Source organism: Dendropsophus ebraccatus, chromosome 12 (assembly GCF_027789765.1).
Source record: "Dendropsophus ebraccatus isolate aDenEbr1 chromosome 12, aDenEbr1.pat, whole genome shotgun sequence".
NCBI classification, from domain to species: domain Eukaryota; kingdom Metazoa; phylum Chordata; class Amphibia; order Anura; family Hylidae; genus Dendropsophus; species Dendropsophus ebraccatus.
Genome location: NC_091465.1, coordinates 5201660 through 5221753, shown reverse-complemented (window position 1 = coordinate 5221753; position 20094 = coordinate 5201660). Strand labels below are relative to the sequence as shown.

At 51.9% G+C, this 20094-nt stretch overlaps 1 protein-coding gene across 1 annotated transcript in view; it reads left to right on the top strand.

Annotated features, from left to right (window-relative positions):
• The first annotated feature begins 2049 nt into the window (after nucleotides 1-2049).
• The window catches only part of GPR153 (G protein-coupled receptor 153), a 74834-nt gene continuing 56789 nt past the window's right edge, over nucleotides 2050-20094 (top strand). The window contains exon 1 of the mRNA XM_069947189.1: nucleotides 2050-2340. The gene's annotated coding sequence lies outside the window, so the exon portion shown is untranslated. The remainder of the gene's footprint in view (nucleotides 2341-20094) is intronic.

The window sequence follows — 20094 nt, the reverse complement described above, 5'->3', positions numbered from 1 at the left end:
AACACCTTGGAGGGTAACTACAGAATCATATACAGACGCCTGAATGTGTTCTGTCTCAGGATGTGCAGCAAAAACTGGGTCTGCAAGGGTTAAAGCAGCAGATCCTGCAAATCCCATCTGACATGGTGCAAACTATACAGCTCACACCTCAACGCAATAGGGACCCCTATACTGAAGCCCAGAGAACTCCTGCACTTATGTGAATGATGCCGGAGGATGATTGCTGGGTAGGCTGGAAAAGTGGGGTTTGAAAGGGTTAAAGCTCCTGCTATGGTGCAAACTCTCCTACAGAGCCTCCCACCCCCCATATCCTACAGAGCCCCCCACCCCCACATATATCACACAGCCCCCCATCCCCCATATCCTACAGAGCCCCCCATCCCCCATATCCTACAGAGCCCCACATCCCCCATATCCTACAGAGCCCACCCCCCCATATATCACAGAGCCCCCCATCCCCCATATCCTACAGAGCCCCCCACCCCCCATATATCACAGAGCCCCCCTATATCCTACAGAGCCCCCCTATATCCTACAGAGCCCCCCCATATCCTACAGAGCCCCCCCCATATCCTACAGAGCCCCCCACCCCCCATATATTACAGAGCCCCCCCCCATATCCTACAGAGCCCCCCACCCCCCATATATTACAGAGCCCCCCCCATATCCTACAGAGCCCCCCACCCCCCATATATTACAGAGCCCCCCCCCCATATCCTACAGAGCCCACCCCCCCATATATCACAGAGCCCCCCATCCCCCATATCCTACAGAGCCCCCCACCCCCCATATATCACAGAGCCCCCCTATATCCTACAGAGCCCCCCTATATCCTACAGAGCCCCCCCATATCCTACAGAGCCCCCCCTATATCCTACAGAGCCCCCCCATATCCTACAGAGCCCCCCATATCCTACAGAGCCCCCCACCCCCCATATATTACAGAGCCCCCCCCCATATCCTACAGAGCCCCCCACCCCCCATATATTACAGAGCCCCCCCTCATATCCTACAGAGCCCCCCCATATCCTACAGAGCCCCCCCCCCATATATTACAGAGCCCCCCCCCATATATTACAGAGCCCTTCCCATATCCTACAGAGCCCCCCCATATCCTACAGAGCCCCCCCATATCCTACAGAGCCCCCCCCCATATCCTACAGAGCCCCCCCATATCCTACAGAGCCCCCCACATATTACAGAGCCCCCCCCCATATCCTACAGAGCCCCCCACCCCCCATATATTACAGAGCCCCCCCCTCATATCCTACAGAGCCCCCCCCCATATATTACAGAGCCCCCCCCCATATATTACAGAGCCCCCCCATATCCTACAGAGCCCCCCCCCATATCCTACAGAGCCCCCCCATATCCTACAGAGCCCCCCACCCCCACATATATCACAGAGCCCCCCACCCCCCATATCCTACAGAGCCCCCCACCCCCCATATATCACAGAGCCCCCCACCCCCCATATCCTACAGAGCCCCCCACCCCCCATATATCACAGAGCCCCCCCTATATCCTACAGAGCCCCCCCCCATATCCTACAGAGCCCCCCCATATCCTACAGAGCCCCCCCATATCCTACAGAGCCCCCCCATATCCTACAGATCCCGCCACCCACGGAGCAGCAGCCATTCCCCAGCTCTGGTCCATGATGTACTGGAGACTCTGGGATCTGTGATTGACAGCTGTGCCCTCCCCGGAGCTGCTGCAGCCCCTCAGTGCTGGTTAACCCCTTCCTGGCTGACACCTCCACATCTGGATGGAGCAGGAAGAAAAGTTGTCAGATTGCTCTTTTTCATGTGAGCGGCTGTGAGGGGCATGCGCGGTGTGTACGGCAGCAGCAGCCATCCCTCTCCTCAGCCGTCTCCTCAGCCGTCTCCTCACAGCCGTCTCCTCAGCCCTCTCCTCACAGCCCTCTCCTCACAGCCGTCTCCTCACAGCCGTCTCCTCAGCGCTCTCTCCTCACAGCCGTCTCCTCATCCCTCTCCTCATCCCTCTCCTCACAGCCGTCTCCTCAGCGCTCTCCTCACAGCCGTCTCCTCATCCCTCTCCTCACAGCCGTCTCCTCACAGCCCGCTCCTCAGCGCTCTCTCCTCACAGCCCGCTCCTCAGCGCTCTCTCCTCACAGACCGAGCCCATTGTCTGCCGCTCACTGCTCCACGGAGGGACCGGACCTGGCGGAACAATGCTGACCCGCGGGGGACCGGGCGGGATCGGGGCGGGGATCGGATCAGCTGCGGATCCCCGGGAATCTGGTGTCCTGCTGCCTGTCCGGGGAGACCCGCTCTCCTAACCATGAACCGGGGGCTCCGGGGGACCACCTGCCTGCAGGTAAGAGGGGGAGGGGCTACCGGAACCCCCTGGAAGTGCGAGCAGAGACCCCCGGGAAGTGCCAGCAGAGAAGTGCCAGGTCAGCCCCCCGGGAAGTGCCAGGTCAGCCCCCCGGGAAGTGTCAGCAGAGAACCCCGGGAAGTGTCAGCAGAGACCCCCGGGAAGTGTCAGTAGAGACCCCCGGGAAGTGCCAGCAGAGACCCCCGGGAAGTGCCAGCAGAGAAGTGCCAGCAGAGACCCCCGTGAAGTGCCAGGTCAGCCCCCCGGGAAGTGCCAGCAGAGACCCCCGGGAAGTGCCAGCAGAGACCCCCGGGAAGTGCCAGGTCAGCCCCCCGGGAAGTGCCAGCAGAGACCCCCGGGAAGTGCCAGCAGAGACCCCCGGGAAGTGCCAGCAGAGACCCCAGGAAGTGTCAGCAGAGACCCCAGGAAGTGTCAGCAGAGACCCCCGGGAAGTGCCAGCAGAGACCCCCGGGAAGTGCCAGCAGAGACCCCCGGGAAGTGCCAGCAGAGACCCCCGGGAAGTGCCAGCAGAGACCCCCGGGAAGTGTCAGCAGAGACCCCCGGGAAGTGCCAGGTCAGGGGGAGGGTAAAGGGTCTAATGATACTGATGAAAATGTGTGACTAATCCCCGACCCTGAGGAGAGAGAGAAGACCCCCTAAGTCTTGGTTATAGACACAGAAGTGACCCCCCCCCCCCATTGCTGCTGCCTGCACAGTAATCCCTTCAGTATGGGGGTACCCCTTTAACCTGAAGATGTTATCAGGAATTAGGGGTACCCCCATACTGAAGGGATTACTGTGCAGGCAGCAGCAATGGGGGGGGGGGGGGGTCACAGAGGGGTCTCCTCCATCCCGTTTCCTTCTCCTGAGTGTTTGACCATAGGACCTTCCCTTGTTGGGGCCGGGGGGCCCTGCGTGTTATGTAAGGGGGGAGGTGGGTGATGGCTGCCCCTGTTATTAGAGATCCATGGCCGGATATGGGGGGCTGCGGACCACCTGCATGGATCCCGCCACACGTGTTATAGATGGGGAGCTGCACGGCTGCAGACACCAAGGGGTTAAGGAAGAAGACCCACTGGGGGTGTGCACGGAATCCCCCCACACAGTACAGGCTGCCAGGGCACAGGGGGCGCCCACTCTCCTCTGCATCCCCTCATCTGGGGGGACCCCAGGATTAACCATTACATGTCTGGACAGACAAGGATGGATAGAGAGGCCGCCGTCCCTGCAGAACATCGCCCCTGCAGAATATCCCCCCTGCAGCACATCGCCCCTGCAGAATATCCCCCCTGCAACAAATACCCCCCTGCAGAACATCACCTCCTCAGCACATCCCCCTTGCCTGCAGCACATTGCTCCTGCAGCATATCACCCCAGATAGTCCTGTATAGGGTCAGTTACATCTGAGGATGACGGATGAAATGCTACATGATCCTGGAGGCAGTATCACACATGACAGGCTTAGATACAAAGCTTCCTCAGCAGAATAGAATGAAATTCTGTATCTTGTCAAATGACGGAGAATGCTGCATGGACCCCCTTAGATATCTGCTTAGATACACGTGGTGAGCTTAGATACACCAGCTCAGGAGTGCTGGATGGAGAATGTAATGCTGCATGGTCTCCCAAATGACCACAGCTGTGTACAATGGGCTTAGATACACCAGCCTGGCAGCATGTATGGGATAAGGAGCATTGCTGTGTAGTATCACACATCATGGGCTTAGATACATCCGCTTAGCAGTGCTTGATGGAGAATGCTGTTTGGTCATCCCAGTGGGTATCACAAATGATGGGCTTAGATACATCAGCCTGGCGGTACAGAATAAGGTGAGCAGTGCTGTGTGGTTCTCTGGGAGTATCACACATGGTCAGCTCAGCCGTACACAATGGAGAATGGTCTCTTCTAGACAGTATCACACATGATGGGCTTAGATACAGCAGATCTCAACAGCACATTGTACAGAATGTAGATCTCTTGTTCTCGGAGTATCAGACATAATAGGTTTGGATACATCAATTCAGCAGTGTGTATCACTGTATTGTTCTCTGCAAAAGTATCACACGCTATAGGCTTAGATACATTAGCGTGTCAGCGCATAATGGAGAATGCAGCGCTAAGTGGTTTTCTCTTGTGATAGACTTAGATACAGTGAATGTAGTGATCTCTGAGAGAGTATCCCATGTAACTGGCTTAGATACATCAGCTCAGGATCATACATTATAGACAGATGGAGAATGTATCTCTGTGTGGTTCTCTACAGTATCACACATTATTGGCTTAGATATATGGGCTCAGCTGCTCATGATGGGCAATCTGTGGTGTATCACGCATTTAGATACATCATGATAAGGAAGGAAGTGATCTGTATATATTTAGAGAGTAGCACACATGATAAGCTTAGATACATGATCTTAGCAGCACATGTAGGGTAATGTAGTGCTGAGTGAGTATCCCACATCCTGGGCTTAGATACATTCCAGAATACATGGAATAATGGACTGTGTTGGTATATCAGATAGGGCGGGTGTCTTTGTTTCCTCCATCACATCATATAGGGTGAGGATCGGTAATGGACGCTCAGGAGATGAGAAAGTTCTAGTGACCCAGAGATGATTCCCTGACCCAGCCGGCGTCCATCCATCCCTATATATAGATGCAGGTCAGAGAGGACTCCGCGGAAGCTTCCAGAGCGTTTCCAGCCCCAGACCCCACAGAGGAGGGTTAGGAGGTCAACCATAGGAACATTCCTTACACCCCCCAGGTGCCAGACTAGCAGATGTTCTGTATTAGAGGACGCCATTTATAACTTGTGTGTAATGGAAGGAATTCTTCAGAGAGACAACTGGAGCGGGATGGCACGTGCCCGCTGCCGGGTGCCCAGGGTTACGGATACGGCTCTGTATACAGCTCCGTATAAGCTCTGTGGGAGATACGGCTCTGTATACAGCTCTATGGGAGATACAGATACATCTCTGCATACAGCTCTATGGGAGCTGTATATCGGGCTGATATGACAGTATGGGTAGCAGTGATTCTGGGTTATCAGGTGATATCACAGTATGGGTAGCAGTGATTCTGGGTTATCGGGCTAATATCACAGTATGGATAGCAGTGATTCTGGGTTATCGGGCTAATATCACAGTATGGGTAGCAGTGATTCTGGGTTATCGGGCTAATATCACAGTATGGATAGCAGTGATTCTGGGTTATCAGGTGATATGACAGTATGGATAGCAGTGATTCTGGGTTATCAGGTGATATCACAGTATGGGTAGCAGTGATTCTGGGTTATCGGGCTAATATCACAGTATGGATAGCAGTGATTCTGGGTTATCGGGCTAATATCACAGTATGGGTAGCAGTGATTCTGGGTTATCGGGCTAATATCACAGTATGGATAGCAGTGATTCTGGGTTATCAGGTGATATCACAGTATGGGTAGCGGTGATTCTGGGTTATCAGGCTGATATCACAGTACTGGTTCACTCTACATATACTGGGATGGCGGCACTGAAATAACTGGGATTACATGAAGTCTCTCATCAGCTGTTGCCACTTATGTTCTGCCGCGCGCTGTCTATGCGCCATGCGGTAATTGGATGCATATTACCAGGATATTTATGTAGTAAATATAAAGCAGAACAGATGGCACGATGCACCAGGACTTTCTCATGTCTGCACTGTGAAACCTACGAGACTTTACATGACATGTCGGCATCATGCACCGAATACCGCAGACCCTGTGCGGCCGGCTGGATGTGTACAGAGATACACAGGGTCCCGGAGATGGTATATAGAGTTTAATAGAGATAATATTCAATGTGTCGCCCTCTGCTGGGTGATGTGGGAGCTACCTGGTTTGGGGGGGGGTTGTATACTGATCTTAGTATACACCGTATATAACTGCACATACGAGACTCATGTACCCTGTAGAATACGGCACCATCCAATGCAAACAGTAAAAGAGTGTTAATGGTTGTGCTGGTGGTGGCTGGTGGAGGACTGGTGGTGGCTGGTGGAGGACTGGCGGTGGCTGGTGGAGGACTGGCGGTGGCTGGTGGAGGACAAGCGGTGGCTGGTGGAGGACTGGTGGTGGCTAGTGGTGGCTGGTGGAGGATTGGTGGTGGCTGGTGGAGGACTGGCGGTGGACTGATGGTGGCTGGTGGAGGGCTGGCGGCTGGTGGAGGGCTGGCGGTGGCTGGTGGAGGACTGGCGGTGGCTGGTGGAGGACTGGCGGTGGCTGGTGGAGGCTCCATTGGCCTCCTGGTCACATAGGACTTAGAGGCAGTGAGGGGATACAGGTAAAGGCCATAACAAGGGAAGCATTGCCATCCAGTAGAGAACCCTTAAATTGTAAGATCGCTGCAAGTGGCATCTGGTGGCAGAGGTACTTAGGCCTGGGACCCCCACGGCACATAGTGCTGGTGGTGTACACACGGTACGCTCATACTGTAGCTGTAGGTTGTCAGTAGGTCTGTCTTGCAGAATGTAGCAGTCAGCAATTACACAGACCCTCAGAGGCAGCAGAGACCCCACAGATAACACCTAGGAGGGACGTGATGGGCACGTTCCAGCCCCCCCTGTCACCCACATTGGTACAGAGGGTTTAGACTTGTCAGCCATATTGGATATTTCCCGACCTTTTGGAGGATTGGTGGCGTAACTGACTGCAACCGCTAGGCTCCATGTGCCTCTCTGTAATAATAAAAATACTTAGTGCTCTGAGCATATTGGCGGGAATAACAATAAATGGGAGCAGCAGATGCACAAGGCCGGACATCCTATGCCCATAGGGGCAGCGATCCAGGGGGGCCAGGGCCCTACGGTGATATGAGGGGTGATGCTGTGTATGGTCAGAGCATGGCCTTCATCCCTGTAAGTGAGGGTCCTAGTCCCTTTAAGCAGTAAGTGATAGAGTCCTGTGTCTGATGATCTGGGAGGGATTCCATAGAGAGCAGTGTATGAGGATGTCTCAGCGTCTGGCATGGGTGTATGTGTGAGGAGATATCATGGCGCCCACCTCAGCAGGAGGGTGGTCGCGGCTCATTCCCGGCTTATCCCCCGTGGTCGTTGGACCGGCTGATTCTCCCTTCCTGATTAGAATCCCTTCAGCGCCATCGTTGGCCACACACACACCGGCCCCAGGACTGACGTCTCCGCCGAGCTGACATGCTTCACATTCACTTGCAATCAGCACAAAGATTTTTCCCTGTGTAAAACGTCTTCAATCACGTTTATAATGTCCCAGAAGAGCACTGATTCTTTACAAGCTGCTTCCATATGAGCCGGATCTGTGGTAATGGCGGGGTCACACTTTATAGAGGTTTTCTGGGTCATAATCAGGAGCCATAAATACGATGTAGACGTTTCCAGTCCCTTTACGGGCGGCCATGCTCACAGGTTATGGGAAAAAGACTTTGGTTTGCGTCATTTACCTTTGTGGGACCCCCATACTTTGCCCCGGCCGCTTGCTAATATTCCTCCGCACCTAAGCCATCCTGTCCCGCAGAGGGGCTGCCATTATATGGGTTAGAGAGCTTGTGGACCCCCTGGATGTAAGCGTACCTGTATAGCTGAGACACGTTTGTCGGATTAGGTGTGGAGAGATGTTGGTCCATGCTAGGGGGTCTGGTTGCTACGGCAACAGTGTGATGCCCAATGGGTTCCATGTGGGTGTTGGTAAGTCGCCTCCACAACTCAAACACCCAATGTGGAGCTGCATCTCTCCATCATCTCTGAAGAACAGCTGGTGGCCCAGCTTTATAGGTGCCTGTCTGCAGCTGGGCTCTTCCTTGTTCCTGTGGGTGGCTCATGACCTCAGCCTTGTACCTGATCCTGTCCATGGCCTTATTCCTCACTCTAGTCCTGTTCCTGTCCTCGTTCTTAGTCCTGAACTCAGTTTTGTTCCTGATCCTGACCTCAGTCTTGCTCCTGACCTGATCCTTGCTCCTGATGCTGAACTCAGCCATGTTTCTGACCTCAGCCTTGTTCCTGATCCTGACCTCGACCTTGTTCCTGACCCTGACCTCACCATGTTCCTGTTCCTGACCTAAGCCTTGTTCCTGACCTCGGCCTTGTTCCTGATCCTGACCTCGGCCTTGTTCCTGATCCTGACCTCGGCCTTGTTCCTGATCCTGACCTCGGCCTTGTTCCTGATCCTGACCTCGGCCTTGTTCCTGACCTCGGCCTTGTTCCTGATCCTGACCTCAACCTTGCTCCTGACCTCCTGCTTGCTCCTGGTCATCAGCCATGTTCCTGTTCCTGACTTCAGCCATGTTCCTGTTCCTGACTTCAGCCATGTTCCTGACCTCAACCTTGCTCCTGACCCTGATCTCAGCTATGTTCCTGTTCCTGACCTCAGCCTTGTTCCTGACCTCGGCTTTGTTCCTGATCCTGACCTCTGCCTTGTTCCTGATCCTGTACATGGCCTTATTCCTCACTCTAGTCTTGTTCCTGTCCTCGTTCTTAGTCCTGAACTCAGCTTTGTTTCTGATCCTGACCTCAGCCATGTTCCTGACCTCAGCCATGTTCCTGATCCTGACGTCATCCTTGCGCCTGACCTGAGCCTTGCTCCTGATGCTGACCTGAGCCTTGTTCCTAATCCTGACCCGAGCCTTGCTCCTGAACCTGACCTCAGCCTTACTCCTGATCCTGACCTCAGCCTTGCTTCTGTCCTGAGCCTTGCTCCTGATCCTGACCTGAGCCTAGCTCCTGATCCTGACCTCAGCCTAGCTCCTGATCTTGATCTGAGCCTTGCTCCTGACCTGAACCTTGCCCCTGATCCTGACCTGAGCCTTACTCCTGATCCTTACCTAAGCCTTGCTCCAGATCCTGACCTGAGCCTTGCTCCTGATCCTGACCTCAGTCTTGCTCCTGATCCTGACCTCAGCCTTGCTCCTGATCCAGACCTGAGCCTTGCTCCTGATCCTGACCTCAGCCTTGCTCCTGATCCTGACCTCAGCCTTGCTCCTGTTCCTGACCTCAGCCATGTTCTTGACCTCCACATCTCAGTCCGTTTACGCATCATTCTGGACACGTTTAGTGGAAATGCAGATTTTTATTTAGCGGTAACACAAAGAAGCGGCGCAGTGTTGGATCTATACCAGGTTGGTCGGTCACTATACCAAGGTGGTCTGTCACTATACCAGGGTGGTCGGTCACTATACCAAGGTGGTCGGTCACTATACCAGGGTAGTCGGTCACTATAAGCGCGGCTGTCTGTAGCCTCTCGTCTTATCTCTTTTCGCCATAGATCCGGCACATCCTCTTATACAGCGGAGCTTTGTCTGTGAATGAGGAGATGGTAACCGAGTCACGACTCTGGAATCAGTGTGAGAGGCCGTTGCCTCGTGCCGCCTGCTCTCCATGTAGGAGACAATATCTGACACTGTGAAAATGAAAGACGTAGATGAGGAGCCGGAGGCAGCCATGACATCTCAGGCCGACCCTTCCACATACTATAGTAATCACATTATAATAATTATTAATTCCACATAATCCTAATCACAACACGACTCAAGAACTCGGCATGTTCTATCACTGGATATGCAGCTGTTATATCATCACCGGGCTGTGTCTAGTCTCCTCAGGATCCTCCTTGGTTATAAAGAGCGACCCCTTGCTCTGGAGGACCCATCCTGGCCTGTATTACATGGTCGGCTCATTGATATGAATGGACATTGTGTAATACTTCGCTTCCCCTGAGGTGGCGCTGCAGTGTTCACTTGTATAGGACAGAACTACAGTACTGTGCAGCAACGCAGCTAACACCACTGTGTTGTATGTATAAGTATTAGTAAGACGTTGCAGCGCTCACACAAGTGGTGTATTTTCCTTCATCTGCCAGGAGTCGGACCCCCACCCATCTAAGAGAAGGCTGGATAATCCCCTTAAAGGGGAAAGACAGTTATTTTTTTTCTTTCAATTAGCTGGTGTCAGAAAGTTATACAGATTTGTAATTTACTTCTATTTAAAAAAAAAAATCTCCAGTCTTCCAGTACTTATCAGCTGCTGTATGTCCTACAGGAAGTGGTGTATTCTCTCCAGTCTGACACAGTGCTCTCTGCTACCACCTCTGTCCATGTCAGGAACTGTCCAGAGCAGGAGAGGTTTTCTTTGGGGATTTGCTGCTGCTCTGGACAGTTGGCCTGGACAGAGGTGGCAGCAGAGAGCACTGTGTCAGACTGGAAAGAATACACAACTTCCTGCAGGACATACAGCAGCTGATAAGTACTTGAAGACTGGAGATTTTAAATAGAAATGAATTACTAATCTACACAACTTTCTGACACCAGTTGATTTAGAAGACTTTTTTTTGCCGGAGTGCCCCTTTAACACTGTGCTCCAGTTTACATGTAAGCGTGGAGACGTCCTCTAATATAAAGGACATAACCTCATAGAAATATTTCTTATATGCTCCTAACATTACCCCAGGTTTACTAAAGGAGTTTAATCAGAATTATACTGTATTCTAGCTCCTGGAATTGGGCGGGATCTTGCGGTTTTCCCTCCGGCAGGGATGGGAGCCATTAATGCTCTCCTCGCCCTCAGTCATTTAGCCCGGATTACAATTAGCGCCATCCAGAAAGACAAATGGCGGCGACGCCTCATCCTGGCAATTATTAATCATCCACTTGGAGATGACATTATAACGTTGTTTCCTCTTGCTTCATTATCAGCACGGAAACAGCGGAAACAGCATCCAGGTGACTTTTTTCTTGTGATGAAAACCCTTTAAACTATAAAATTCTACAATCTTTTTGTGGCCTCCATGAAGGGAAGCTCAATATATATATATATATATATATATATACTGTATATATATATATATATATATACCGTCTCTTCCTGAAACGAAGGCAGTGTCTTCTATTAATATCACAGCTTACGGTATGGCGGCTTCCTGTCACCAGGGGGAGCTGACCACAGCACACTCGTACAGCACAGCAGGGACAGCGTACGGTATGGCGGCTTCGGGCCATCAGGAGGAGCTGACCACAGCACATTAGTACAGCACATTGGGGACAGAGCGTACAGTATGCCGTCTTCTGGCCACCAGGGGAGCTCACCACAGCACACTCGTACAGCACAGCAGGAACAGTTTACAGTATGCCGTCTTCTGGCCACCAGGAGAGCTTACCACAGAACACTCATACAGCACAGCAGAGACAGAACGTACAGTATGGCCGCTTCCAGCTACCAAGGGGACCTCACCACAGCACACTTGTACAGCACAGCAGGGACAGCGTACAGTATGGCGTCAGGTGATGGGTTAACTGCAGACTGTGGCCAGCTCTACCTCTGGCTGTAGGGGGCAGCGGGGATAGTGGCAGGTGACGGGCCTCTTGATGCCTTGCCTTTATATTTACAAGTGACAGCCGCGGAGGGGAACATCAGGGTTGGCGGCAGGCGCCGGTCTTTATGTCCTGCAAGCAGCTGCTCTGCAATGGACAGTGAAGGTTGGGGACAACAGTGGCGGGCTAAAAAGAATCCCATCTGTGTGTCCTGCTGCTCTGTGCGGCGGGCATGCTGCCAAACAAAAACCTTGCCAGGTCTTACTTTTGGGGGAGGGCTTATGTTTAAACCTCTACTAGGTCTTATTTTCGGGGAAACAGAGTGTATGGGAGCGATATAATGGGGGATGGTGGCGAGGATATATTATATAAGGGATGGGGAACCTTTGGCTGTCCAGGCATGCTGGTAGTTGTAGTTTTGCGGCATCCCTGTATAGAGACATCTAAAAATGTTTACACTTAAAAAGACTTCGGTAAAAATTTACAAAATAATAAATTCATCCTTAAATAATTGTTTGCTCTTCCACCATGTAAGATAGTTCTCCATTGTGCTGTTGCTAGGCAACGTAACCTCTGCGGCAGCTCCTCACACCTCCATCGCCCCCTCCGTCATATGATCCGGAGACACAACACTTACTATTAACTAGTAAAGACCATTCGGTGGGTGGAGGCACTTGGGGCGCCCCTGAGTTGTGCTGTGACTAGTGGGGGGGCACATAGGACCCCCTGAGTTGTGCTGGGACTAGTGGGGGGCACATAGGACCCCCTGAGTTGTGCTGGGACTAGTGGGGGGCACATAGGACCCCCTGAGTTGTGCTGGGACTAGTGGGGGGCACATAGGACCCCCTGAGTTGTGCTGGGACTAGTGGGGGGCACATAGGACCCCCTGAGTTGTGCTGTGACTAGTGGGGGGCACATAGGACCCCCTGAGTTTTGCTGTGACTAGTGGGGGGCACATAGGACCCCCTGAGTTGTGCTGTGACTAGTGGGGGGCACATAGGACCCCCTGAGTTTTGCTGTGACTAGTGGGGGGCACATAGGACCCCCTGAGTTGTGCTGTGACTAGTGGGGGGGGCACATAGGACCCCCTGAGTTGTGCTGTGACTAGTGGGGGGAACTTGGGGCGCCCCTGAGTTGTGCTGTGACTAGTGGGGGACACATAGGACCCCCCTAAGTTGTACTGTGACTAGACTAGTGGGGGAACTTGGGGCGCCCCTGAGTTGTGCTGTGACTAGTAGGAGGCGCATAGGACCCCCCTGAGTTGTGTTGTGACTAGTAAGGGGCACATAGGACCCCCCTGAGTTGTGTTATGACCAGTGGGGGGTGCATAGGACCCCCCTGAGTTGTGCTGTGACTAGTGGGGGGTGCATAGGTCCCCCCTGAGTTGTGTTGTCACTAGTAAGGGGCACATTGGACCCCCCTGAGTTGTGCTGTGACTAGTGGGGGGGCACATAGGACCCCCCTGAGTTGTGCTGTGACTAGTGGGGGGGCACATATAACCCCCCTGAGTTGTGCTGTGACTAGTGGGGGGGCACATAGGCCCCCCTGAGTTGTGCTGTGACTAGTGGGGGGGCACATAGGCCCCCCTGAGTTGTGCTGTGACTAGTGGGGGTGCACATAGGCCCCCCTGAGTTGTGCTGTGACTAGTGGGGGTGCACATAGGACCCCCCTGAGTTGTGCTGTGAATAGTGGGGGGCGCACAGGACCCCCCTGAGTTGTGCTGTGACTAGTGGGGGGGCGCACAGGACCCCCCTGAGTTGTGCTGTGACTAGTGGGGGGCACATCCCCCCATGTTTCTCCGCTCTTCACATCATAACCTTCTGTTCTAATCTTCCTACCTGTGATGAGGGATGGAGGAGGCCATAGCAACCGCTGCAGTCCAGGAGGATTTCTCGGGGAGTCATTGTCCTCTAGCACCGCTCCGTCTATTTTTAGCTTTAGGTGTAGAATGATCTATATATAGAAGGAGAGGAGTATATAGCGTGCGGGGAGAATCTAATGAGACGCTACGCTCTCCTCTCTGACTTACACAGAGATTCAATGTCGACAGCAGGAGAGTTATAAGTGGCTGATAACAGAGAACAATAGGCTGGTCACACCCCCGCACATACACACCGGACACACGGCAGATTCAACAAAAGCTTATTCGCAGGTTTTTGGTATTTTTTTGTCATCTTAAAACTCCTTCACATTGGAGCAATTCACACACTGCAGGTTTCACATGTTGTTGTGTTGCTCCCTGTGTCACATGTTGTTGTGTTGCTCCCTGTGTCACATGTTGTTGTGTTGCCCCCTGTGTCACATGTTGTTGTGTTGCTCCCTGTGTCACATGTTGTGTTGCTCCCTGTGTCACATGTTGTTGTGTTGCCCCCTGTTTCACATGTTGTTGTGTTGCTCCCTGTATCATATGTTGTTCTGTTGCTCCCTTTGTCACATGTTGTTATGTTGCTCCCTGTCTTACAAGTTGTTATGTTGCCCCCTGTGTTACATGTTGTTATGTTGCTCCCTGTATCACATGTTGTTCTGTTGCTCCCTTTGTCACATGTTGTTATGTTGCTCCCTGTGTCACATGTTGTTCTGTTGCCCCCTGTGTCACATGTTGTTATGTTGCTCCCTGTGTCACATGTTGTTATGTTGCTCCCTGTATCACATGTTGTTCTGTTGCCCCCTGTGTTACATGTTGTTAGGCTGCTCCCATGTCACATGTTGTTATGTTGCCCCCTGTGTCACATGTTGTTATGTTGCTCCCTGTGTCACATGTTGTTATGTTGCTCCCTGTGTCTCATGTTGTTATGTTGCCCCCTGTGTCACATATTGTTTTGTTGCCCCCTGTGTCACATGTTGTTCTGTTGCCCCCTGTGTCACATGTTGTTCTGTTGCCCCCTGTGTCACATGTTGTTATGTTGCCCCCTGTGTCACATGTTGTTCTGTTGCCCCCTGTGTCACATGTTGTTATGGTGCTCCCTGTGTTGTTATGTTGCTCCTTGTGTTACATGTTGTTATGTTGCCCCTTATGTCACACCATAATACCCCATATTGATCAGTGAGGACAGGACAGTAGACATCTGTATAATCCCTATAATCTCCATCAGTATTCGGAGTGTTTCCTCTGAGACTCCTTTAGCAGTTTCTGTGTAACTTCCGGCAGCTTTCTGGTGTCTGCTACTGAGGAGCGGCTTCTTCCTGGTCCCACTGCCATAAAGCCCAGATTGGTGGAGGTTCCAGTGATGACGTTCTGGAAGTTTTTCCTATCTGTAAACAGCTCTGGGGCTTGGCGAGAGTGACCATTGGGTTCCTGGTCCCCGCTCTTACTCTTCTTCCCTGATTCCTTAGTTTGGTGGGGCAGCAGCTCTAGGAGGAGTCCTGGTTGTCTAATCTTCCTCCATGTAAGAATTATGAAGTCCATTGAGCTCTTGGGAACTTTGTCGCCTTCTTCAGATCTGCTCCTCCACACAGTCCTGTCTCTGATCTCTACAGGCAGCTCTTTCCTCCTCTACACAGTCCTGTCTCTGAGCCCTACAGGCAGCTCTTTCCTCCTCCACACAGTCCTGTCTCTGAGCCCTACAGGCAGCTCTTTCCTCCCCCACACAGTTCTGTCTCTGAGCCCTACAGGCAGCTCTTTCCTCCTCCACACAGTCCTGTCTCTGTGCTCTACAGGCAGCTCTTTCCTCCTCCACACAGTCCTGTCTCTGATCTCTACAGGCAGCTCTTTCCTCCCCCACACAGTCCTGTCTCTGAGCTCTACAGGCAGCTCTTTCCTCCTCCACACAGTCCTGTCTCTGAGCCCTACAGGCAGCTCTTTCCTCCCCCACACAGTCCTGTTTCTGAGCTCTACAGGCAGCTCTTTCCTCCTCCACACAGTCCTGTCTCTGAGCCCTACAGGCAGCTCTTTCCTCCTCCACACAGTCCTGTCTCTGAGCTCTACAGGCAGCTCTTTCCTCCCCCACACAGTCCTGTTTCTGAGCTCTACAGGCAGCTCTTTCCTCCTCCACACAGTCCTGTCTCTGAGCTCTACAGGCAGCTCTTTCCTCCTCCACACAGTCCTGTCTCTGAGCCCTACAGGCAGCTCTTTCCTCCCCCACACAGTCCTGTTTCTGAGCTCTACAGGCAGCTCTTTCCTCCTCCACACAGTCCTGTCTCTGAGCTGTACAGGCAGTTCTTTCCTCCTCCACACAGGCCTGTTTCTGAGCCCTACAGGCAGCCCTTTCCTCCTCTACACAGTCCTGTCTCTGAGCTCTACAAGCAGCTCTTTCCTCCTCCACACAGTCCTGTCTCTGATCTCTACAGGCAGCTCTTTTCTCCTCCTCCACACAGTCCTTTTTCTGATCTCAACAGGCAGCTCTTTCCTCCTCCACACAGTCCTGTCTCTGAGCTCTACAGGCAGCTCTTTCCTCCTCCACACAGTCCTGTCTCTGAGCTCTACAGGCAGCTCTTTCCTCCTCCACACAGTCCTGTCTCTGAGCCCTACAGGCAGCTCTTTCCTCCTCCACACAGCCCTGTCTCTGATCTCTACAGGCAGCTCTTTCCTCCTCCACACAGTCCTGTCTCTGAGCTCTACAGGCGGCTCTTTCCTCCTCCACACAGTCCTGTCTCTGAGCTCTACAGGCAGCTCTTTCCTCCTCCACACAGTCCTGTCTCTGAGCTCTACAGGCAGCTCTTTCCTCCCCCACACAGTCCTGTCTCTGTGCTCTACAGGCAGCTCTTTCCTCCTCCACACTGTCCTATCTCTGAGCTCTACAGGCAGCTCTTTCCTCCTCCACACAGTCCTGTCTCTGTGCTCTACAGGCAGCTCTTTCCTCCTCCACACTGTCCTGTCTCTGAGCTCTACAGGCAGCTCTTTCCTCCTCCACACAGTCCTGTCTCTGAGCTCTACAGGCAGCTCTTTCCTCCTCCACACAGTCCTGTCTCTGAGCTCTACAGGCAGCTCTTTCCTCCATACAGTCCTGTCTCTGAGCTCTACAGGCAGCTCTTTCCTCCCCCAAACAGTCCTGTCTCTGAGCTCTACAGGCAGCTTTTTCCTCCTCCACACAGTCCTGTCTCTGAGCTCTACGGGCAGCTCTTTCCTCCTCCACACAGTCCTGTCTCTGAGCTCTACAAGCAGCTCTTTCCTCCTCCACACAGGCCTTTTTCTGAGCTCTACAGGCAGCTCTTTCCTCCTCCACACAGTCCTGTCTCTGATCTCTACAGGCAGCTCTTTTCTCCTCCTCCACACAGTCCTTTTTCTGATCTCAAAAGGCAGCTCTTTCCTCCTCCACACAGTCCTGTCTCTGAGCTCTACAGGCAGCTCTTTCCTCCTCCACACAGTCCTGTCTCTGAGCTCTACAGGCAGCTCTTTCCTCCTCCACACAGTCCTGTCTCTGAGCTCTACAGGCAGCTCTTTCCTCCTCCACACAGTCCTGTCTCTGAGCCCTACAGGCAGCTCTTTCCTCCTCCACACAGTCCTGTCTCTGAGCTCTACAGGCAGCTCTTTCCTCCCCCACACAGTCCTGTCTCTGTGCTCTACAGGCAGCTCTTTCCTTCTCCACACAGTCCTGTCTCTGAGCTCTACAGGCAGCTCTTTCCTCCCCCACACAGTCCTGTCTCTGAGCTCTACAGGCAGCTCTTTCCTCCTCCACACAGTCCTGTCTCTGAGCTCTACAGGCAGCTCTTTCCTCCTCCACACAGTCCTGTCTCTGATCTCTACAGGCAGCTCTTTCCTCCCCCACACAGTCCTGTCTCTGAGCTCTACAGGCAGCTCTTTCCTCCTCCACACAGTCCTGTCTCTGATCTCTACAGGCAGCTCTTTTCTCCTCCTCCACACAGTCCTGTCTCTGAGCTCTACAGGCAGCTCTTTCCTCCCCCACACAGTCCTGTCTCTGAGCTCTACAGGCAGCTCTTTCCTCCTCCACACAGTCCTGTCTCTGAGCTCTACAGGCAGCTCTTTCCTCCTCCACACAGTCCTGTCTCTGTGCTCTACAGGCAGCTCTTTCCTCCTCCACACAGTCCTGTCTCTGAGCTCTACAGGCAGCTCTTTCCTCCTCCACACAGCCTTATCTGAGCTGTACAGGCAGCTCTTTCCTCTTCATGGCTTGGTGTTTGCTCTGATACATTGTCAGCTGTGAGACCTTATATAGGCAGGGGGTGGAGTCTTTCCAGATGTCATCTAATCAGCTGAATTTACCACCGGTGACTCCAGACAAGGTGCAGAAACATCTTGGAGATGATCAGGAGGAGCTGAATGTTACCTGGCTTAGCAAAGACTCTGAATAGTGATGTCTAATAATAATTTTAATTTTTTCTTTTTCATAAATTTGCAAAAAAAAATCTAAAATTCTGTTTTCACATTCTCATTCTGAGAATAAAGAGGAAACGAGGAGGAACCTAATTAAAAAATTGAACCAGTCTGGAGATGATCTGCATGTGCTGTAAAGTAAAGTTTGTACAGTATGAAGCCCTCATGCCGCCTGTAAGATTCAATTCTCCAACTTCAGATTATACAACACAACCAGGGCGGCCATTGCTGTTGTGCACCAGACCTTATGGAAGGCTTCCCGTGCTTGCATTCTGTATTGATGGCCGTCTTCACCATCGGACTTGAGCGCGGTTATGTAATGTTGTTCCTGGACGCATCGTTTACTCTTGGTGACAGTAAATTGTCGTGAAGTTGTCACCCTGTCGTCGTATTCTCTAATTTACTGAAATTATTTGTCATTTCAACGAAAGGAGAAAAAAAAAAGAAATTGAGTGAGATTAATTTGCAGGCGGCTCGATGGCGGCTGGAGCCAGACGAATCCATAACAGGATGTTCTGAGCCGACTCGAGGAACTCGTCCCATTTGCCGCTATTTGTTCTCCGGTTAATTACTGCAGCTCAGTAAGTGGTGATATTGTCAAGTGCTCAATCTGAATGTGGTTATTGGCGACGGTAATGGACACGCTCAGCCTCCTGATGACTACTTTGCGGGTTTGTGTTCTTGACATTAGCGACCTCATCTGTCCTGAACAAGTTGATGTATGACTGAAGAAGGATGAGGTGGACACGTTGTGGTTATTGTGATGCTGTGGATGAAGAGGTCCTGAATGTGTCAGTGGATGACCTGTGATGGTGCGGTGGCCCTCTGACATATCGCAAAAGGCCATGGACACCTCTGACATGGAAAATTATTTTTACACTGGTTACATTTAAAAATGTTACGTCTTCATTCCTTCATTTATTGTCTGACCCCGATGTGTAGTTTGCTGTCTGCCGCTGTCTTCAGACTTGTGAGTGTATCTTCCCTGTAATACATGCTGGATGTAAGGTGCACATTTGTACACAGCCCATGTGATTCTGCTCCCTTATATACAGCCTGTGTGAGCGGCCCTTCCTGTTCCCCTCCCTATACATAGGCTGTGTGAGCTGCCCTTCCCATTCTCCCTATATACAGGCTGTGTGAGCTGCCCTTCCTGTTCTCCTCCATATATACAGGCTGTATGTCAGCTTTTTCCCCCTATCTACAGCCTGTGTGAACTCTTCTCCATGTCTGCTTTCCTCCCTATGTACAGCTTGTGGGATCTGCCCTCTGTGTCTGGTCTCCTTCCTATCTACAGCCTGTGTGAGCTGCCCTCAGGTCTGCTCTCCTTCTTATCTACAGCCTGTGTAAGTTGCCCTCTTCTATATCTACAATCTGTGGGAGTTACTTTTTACGTATGCTTTCCTCCCCATCTACAGCCTGTGTGATCTTCCCTCCATGTGTGCTCTGCTCCCTATTTACAGCCTGTGTGCTCTTCCCTCCATGTGTGCTCTCCTCCATATTTACAGCCTGTGTGCTCTTCCCTTCATGTGTGCTCTCCTCCCTATCTACAGCCTGTGTGCTCTTCCCTCCATGTGTGCTCTCCTCCCTATCTACAACCTGTGTGGGCTGCTCTCCATGTATGCTCTCCTCCATATCTACAGCTGGTGTGAGCTGCTCTCCATGTATGCTCTCCTCCCTATCTAAAGACTATGTAAGCTGCTCTCCATGTATGCTCTCCTCCCTCTCTACAGCCTGTTTTCAGGGGGAGTAGTGAGCTGCTTAGAAAGACAATAAATAACTCCATAGCAAAATTGGGAAATATTATTAAAAACTTTATGGGCAAATAAATAAATAAATAAAAGAATATTATAAAAAAAGGGTGACCATAGTTATGTTTTGTGTAAAACTCGGTGAAATGTTGGTTATGGGTCCTGGCACTTTGGCTCTTCTGGGCAGAGCACGTGTGTGGGGGCAATGCTCTGCAGAATATGGATGACGTTATTCGGTGACATCTCGTCCTGCAACCCACTGACACATAAAACACAATAAATCGTGTATTTCTCCAGGTGATATATTGAGCGTGTAGAAATGCATTATTCACAACGCCGTCCTCATATAGGGAGATAGACGTTCAATCTTTTTCTCATTTGGAGCGGCACGTGGGCCGTATAAATTGTTAATCGGAATCCGATTCTATTAAGCGG